Here is a 6,882-nt window from a genome sequence, read left to right as displayed (position 1 = left end):
GAAGGCTGCAGGTATTGTAGGGAAAGGACAGACCCATAAAGGAATTTTTTTTCCGCGTTTTTTAGAGACCTTAAAAGAGTAAACAAAAAAAAATCTAAATCAGAGAAATGCACTCCTCAATGACAGCACGAGTCAAAGCTCTCAGGAGTTTCCCTGGCCACATAAAAACTGGCGGCTCTGTGTTTGCTCCCCATGCTGGGAATTCACCTTTGTGGGAGTTCTCCTCCCTGCGCGTCCAGGTTCCCGCAGCGTGTTTGGCTCTATAAAACTATTGCCAATAACCTGCGTTTATTAATAAATCCTCGCCAGGGATGCTTCCAGGGGGCAGAGCTGTGGGAGAGGGGGAATTGTCTTAAACAAAGCAGACAGGTTGCTCCCTACCTTTGCTCTCCCTTAACGCCTGAGCGCTAAAACAAGACTGACCACCCTAAAAACGGAGCAGAGGCGCGGGCAGAGCCGGACCCCGCTCCGCGGCCGCGCAGGAGGCGGGATGCCCTGGAGGGGCGTGCGGAGAGCGCGGGTGCGGAAGGTGCGCGCTCCAGAGCACTGCAAGAGGAATCGCGGGGGGAGTCAGACCGCGGCCGGCCGCCACGGGGCGGGTTGGATTTTAATAAAAAATCGCGTATGATCGGTTAGGACGGCGTGGTTGTGGGGGTTTTCTTTTGGTGGGGTGACCCCGCTGCGCGCCCGCTGCGCGCCCGCGTCCCCCCGCGCCGCTCCCGCCGCGCTCCCGAGCGCCACCTCGCTGCGCTGCGCGCTACTGCAGGCGCGCAGAGCCCGCGCACCTGCGGGGCCGCGCGCGGGAGGCGGAGCGGGGACAGCACCCAGGGGACAGCACCCAGGGGACACGCGGAGCTCCCGCAGCCAGGTCTCAAAAGGAACAGAAAGGGTTTCTCTACAATTTTTTTGTTTGTTTTTGTTTTTGGTTTTTTTTTTGTTTGGTTTTTTTTTTTTTTTGTTGGTTTTTTTTTTTTTTTTTGGGTTTTTTTTTTTTTTGGTGCCTGACCTCGCAGGGAGATTGAGCTCGGGAGCGTCCCGGAGCACAAGCTGCTGCGATGGGATTGGATATTCGGGTAAAAAAAGTAAAATTCAAGGAGCTCTCTCTGCCCTGCTATGGCCCGGGTGCTCAGGCAGCAATTTCTGCACCGAAAAAAAAAAAAAAAAAAAAAAAAAAAAAAAAAGAAAATAAAACAATCATTAACTACTATCAACTACTTTCTTTGAATCAAAATGGTACTTAGAAGGCAGAGTCATTTCCTTATGGAGCACGTACAACTGCTATTTCTCAAGATAATTTAACATTTTTTAATCTGTTTGTTTTCCCCAGGAAAAAAAATATAAATTAAATGGTAAAACCCCCAAAACAGCAGCATTAGCTGATATAGTTCGAAATTCCCACGTCGCTTAAGGGAATAATCACAATAATAATGGAATAGGAAGCAGTGAATAATGCAATGTAAAGAAGATGATAGAAACGTAAAGTCTCGAAATAGTTTCAGCGCTTGGAGGACTCATTTGGGAAATTATTAAAAAGAAAAAGGAAAAAAAAAAGAGGAAAGCCCCTGCAGGCTCACAATAGGGACAGTGTCACATGCGCATTTCAAAGCACCCCGCGGATCTCTCCGCGGGCCGGCTCGCAGGCAGGTGGTGCGCGGGGAGGCAGATTTTAGGGGGGATCCCTTTTCCGTCCTCCTGAGAAGGGAGCAGCGGCAGAGGCAGGAAGCAAAGGAAAGTCCCCATCTCCCAGGCTTTTGGTGGCTTTGGGTGACAACGGAGGGCAGACATCCCCCGGGTCCTCTTCGCCCTCCCGTTCGCAGAGAACTCCTGCCCACCAGCGCACATGGCAGTTGTTTAGCATGAAACGTGCTATTAAGTATTGATCAAGAGCATCCACATGTTATTCCGAGAATGTAAAGAGCTATTAAGAGCCATTTGACTTCAGCAGAAAGTAGCGAATATTAGTTAATGAGTAATGGAGAAAATAGAGAGGTGCGGGGCGGCGGGCCCCCGGCCGGCCCCAGCACAATTGGATTCTTTCAAAGAAAGCAGAAAAAGAAGAGGAAAAATCGCTCTATTTTTTAATTCCAGAGAGATTTTCAACTGGGAACAATATAACCCAACAGCTGCGACAGGTGGAAGAGAGATAATTGAGCAAAGGCTGCTTTTGACAATTAATATTGCGGGGAGATAATGTCCCCGGTCGGGGTTTGTTAAGAGCCCGGGGATGCGAAGAGGCAGAGCGGGAGATGCAGCAACACCCAGAAATTATGAAAAACACTCAGAATTATGGAAAATGAAAAAAAAACCTCCAACAAAACAGGAGGGTGAAGAGATTGGGAAGAAATTCCCCCTGTCCAGTGCGGCCAGCGGATCCCCCAGGCTGAGAAGTTGCCCGTCCGAACACCACCCTTTTTTTTTTTTTTTTTTTTTTTTTGGTTTTTGTTTTATTTTGCTGTTTGCTTTTTTGTTTTGTTTTGTTTTTTGTTTAGAAAAGAGTGCTTCAGGTAGACAACTTAATGCCCGCAGTCTTTTTTAAAAAATGCTTTTATTGCTATTGCACTTCCTACCACAAGATGCAGAGCAAGTCAGCGGAGTTTGTATTACAACTATGTCATAATGTTTCACTGATGCAAAACATGTAGCCAGAGGGGGTTGCTAATGATTCCTGGATTAGAGAGAGGGAGAGCGAGAAGTGAGAAAAAGAAAACCTGGTTTCTTTTTTTTTTTTTTCCCTCTTCTTAAACTACGTAAAACCTGCCCATTAATAACCAGCCCTTGCGACATCTCAGTATCTCGCACAGACACGCGGACCTGCCATGAGCCTTTTAAACACCGCAAACGTTTTGCATATTCCACCTATTAATTATGTTTGCAGCCTATTAATTTCAGGAGGTTCTTTTCAAGATGAGACAACTTCCAACTTTGTATCCGTGCGGGGGGCGGGATGCTCCAAGGGCTGGGGATTTCCTCTCGGGGTGAAGACCACTTCAAAGTTACCCTACTACTGCCCCCCAAAATCTCTCCCCTCTGCCCAGGATATGCAAAACCTCTGTCCCGGCTGCTTTAGGTGCGGACCGGCTCCTCTCAGGGCGTGCAGGGCCCCCGGGGAGATGAGGCGAGGGGTGAGAAGGAGAGATGTCGGGATTAAGGAGCGCCCTGCCGGGATGCCACCCGGCGCTGCGGGGCTTTCCTCGCCCTCCCCCTGTGCTGGGCTCTAGGCCCGGTGGCAAAGGCTCTCCCGGGCAGGGTGGGAGGTTTGGGGGGAGGGATGTGACCCGGGCAGGGCGCAGAGCCCTCCTGCACGGTGAGCAGGGAGAGCTGGGGTTCGACCGCCCGGAGCAGGGGCTGCGGACCCGCCGCGCTCGGGGCGCCCGCTCATGGTCCGGCCTCATGGTCCCTGTTCCCCGCAGCCTCTCCAGCAAGGCTGCAGCTGGAAAAGATTTCCCCCATTTGACAAAATAGTTTTCTTTTTAATTTCTCCTTTTTTTCTTTTCTTTTTTTTTTTTTTAATTTAAATTTTTCTCCTGAGAATGAACCTCTGAAACCCGTGCAGGGAACGACGGGCGTCCCGGGGAGCCGGGCAGTGCTCAGACAGCCCGGGAATCAGGCGGGGGCACCGCTGCCACCTCCCCTGCCCCGGCCACCACGGGCTGGAGCCATCTCCATCCTTCCCGCAGGCTCGGGGGCGACGCTGGCCGCCGTCCCACTCCTCCTTCCCCCAGGGGCAACCCCTCCGGTCTGTCCCTCTCCCCGGAGTGACTCGTTGCCCGGTCCCATCCCTGTCCCTCGGCCCAGCTTGGCATCGCCCCTGCAGCGAGGCCGGATCAGGCCCGGCGGGCGCTGGGCAGGGACCTGCGGGGCCAGGTGCGACCAGAGAGCCCGAGACCTGTAGCGTCCTCGGGAAAAGGCAGAGGCGAGGAAAGGGCTCGGGTCATGCTTACAGCCCCTGAGATCTGCCGGGCAGGCATGAGCTTTGCCCCTAAACCCCGCCTAAGCTGGACCCGCGGGCAGCTGCCAGCCCTGGAGCCCGACCCCGACCCCAGGGCTGCCACCAGCCCCGGGCACCCCGCCGGGACGGGCAGCGGCAGGAGCTGTCCGGCCCTTTAATCTCCGGATTTCGCTCAGAAGAGATGAAAAATAAAAAGTTTCAAATGTGACCTACTTCCATCTCCCCCTCCCCCTTCCCTTCAGATATTCACGTCATCTATTAAGGGAGGGTGGGGGGGAGAAGGGAGAAGCTAAATTTACGAGGTCTGGTGGGTTCTGGAGTCTGGGTGCTGGGAAACAGGTGTTGGCAGTTCGCTAGAGTGTCAGTCAACTTTTGGAGATGAAGTCATTAGGGAGGTAGTCTCCTCGGAACAATCTGGTGGTTTCAGTCGGAGTTAATTTATACCGAAAAAAAAAAAAAAAAAAAAAAGAGAGATGGGAGGAAAAAAAAAAAAAAAAAAAAAGGAAAGAAAGGAAAAAATAAAAGAGCCTGTAGAAATACCGAAGGGGACAAACATAACGAGAACAGATTCACACTCCCACAGATTATGCCACTTGGAAGTCACATCCTGAGAAAAATAGCCGGCTCTCGCACAGCAGCGGCGCGGGGCGGGCGGGGGCTGCGCCGGGGGGCGCGCCGGGGCGGCGGGGCTGGGAGGGCACAGCCGGGGGGAGAACAGGTCCTGTCCACTCCCCTGGCCGCCCCGCACCTCCACCGCCTCCGCTCCAGCTCCCAAGGCGACAACCGTCCGGGAGGCGACCGGCCAGGGTCACCTTCTGCTCGGGTCCCCCCGCACCCCGCCGGCACCGGGGCTGGAAATTGCCGGTGACCCTGAACTGTTCCCGGCTGTCTGTGGAAAGGCCGGCGAGCCGCGGGCCGAGACAAAAGGTTTCATGTGCACAAACACAATCTCCTTCAGGCCTGAGCACGGCGCTGCTCGGAGCCGGGGCTGGCGGCCGCTCCGTGCCGGTGAGCCGGGGGGCGGCGGGGGGCGGCGGGGAGGGGGGGCTCCGGCTGGGAGAGCCCGGCAAAGGCGTGGTGCGAGCCCTGCCTGCGAGGCATCGTGGCATATCATGTGCTTCAAAAGATGGGGGGGGGGAAGGAGGAAAGGAATGATGCTCAGATCCCATCGCCCACCCCCCTTTGCAGTTGGGTGACAAATCACCTCCGTTGTATCAACCACTTGTTTCTTTTAGTATCGCGGGGAAAGATTTCATTAATGCTCCTCCAGCTTCCCTTTCCCCCCCCCTCCCCTCCCTCCAAATCTATTTTCTTGCTCGGAGTGTGTCTTCTAATCATAATTAAAATCGTCTCATATACATCGGCGTCTCTTGTGTGCATATTGAATTGCAGGTGACTGGGCGGAATGTTATTTCACTCGTGTCCCTCATTTTTACATTCACGCTCACACGAAAACCACAACAACAACAAAAAGGGGGGGGGGGGGGGGGGAAGGAAAAAAGCAGAAAGGCCACCACCTCCCCGGCCGCAGCCAAGGTGGGTCGTGAGCAGCGACAGAAAGGCGATAGTCGCGATCGATGCTTTACCAGGCAGCCGCCACGCACCACGGCCAGCCCCACGGCCAGCCGCTACTCCACTTAATATAATTAAGATTAAAACTGAAGTGCTGGCGGAGGGAGCGGGTGTCGCTGGGTCGCAAGGACAGCAGCGGGATCCGCTGCCCCGGCTCAGGCACGCAGGGGTCACTTCTATTTAGCGATTTCCACCTTATTCCCCATATCCTGCTCTTTAGGTGCGGGCTGCGCATATGCGCGGCGCTGCGCGCAGGTTCCGCTCTTGCACTGGGCAGAAAGCTCACCCAGATGACCTTTTTCCTTTTTTTCCCCCCTTTAAAAGCAGAGAAAGATGATCTCTGGGGCGTTATTTACGGCCACGTAATTAAGTCAATATGATGGTTTCGAACCAGAATCGCAGTCCCACTCGCGGTGGAGCGAGAGGGGCTGGAGCCAAGTTTATTGTCTATCATTTCGAGGCATGGGGGATTAATTTAAGCGCTATTGGTATTATTTCTCTGCGTCCGAGGCCACAAGCAAAGCACAAACCGAAGTGCTGGGTGTTTATTCCAGGCGATGTGACAGTCTGGATGCAAGGCGAGGAGGGAGTGTGGGAGAGTTCAGGCGAGGGCTGAACCAGCCCCGCAAGCAGGGCTGAAACCCGTGTCTCCTTTTTCTTCCAGGCTTAAATGTAGGTTTGTCATTCTTTACTGATTTTTTTTCTTTACTGATTTTTTTTCATCTTTTTTTTTTCTTTTTTTTTTTTTTTTTTTAAACCAAACAGATAGGCTTTGCTCATTTAATTTCCCGACACCGTATTCAGCCTCTGCACCTTAAAGTCCTTCGAGTGATAGGTCCACGTTTATACCTCCTCTGGAGCAAGTGCAAAATACGCTTCAGCTCAAGGGCTGGAGAAAATCCTTCTCCGCGAGCAGAAGCTCTGCTGAGCAGCCTGGTGCTGCTGATTATATAGTGCAACTTGAAATGATCTCAGCCGGTGGAATATTAATCAAATCAATCAGGGTTGACAAATGAGAAATATTTGAGGGAAGGTGGTAATTTACAACTTTGTTATTAGTTAAGAATCTCCCGCCTTGTAAGAGTAATTAATAACTCCTGGATGGGAACAATTTGGAGACGGCAAGAAGACAGCGTCTTGAAATAAAACAGGATAAAGAGAGGGGTTGAGAAGTGAACTGCGCCTCCGTGGAAGAGAAATTGCAAATGATTTTTTAAAAGATGTCTGCAGGGGTATTATATATATAATCTGTACATTATGTATATACAAGTATAAATATGGAATTATCAGGCGAGCGAGCGAGGGAGACTGGACAGGAGATAAATACTGAAAAAATAAATCAAAACATTGATTCTCGTGGT

This window comes from Motacilla alba, chromosome 10, assembly GCF_015832195.1.
Source record: "Motacilla alba alba isolate MOTALB_02 chromosome 10, Motacilla_alba_V1.0_pri, whole genome shotgun sequence".
Classification (NCBI taxonomy): Eukaryota; Metazoa; Chordata; class Aves; order Passeriformes; family Motacillidae; genus Motacilla; species Motacilla alba.
The sequence above is the reverse complement of the archived record's forward strand: the minus strand, read 5'-3'. Positions refer to the sequence as shown.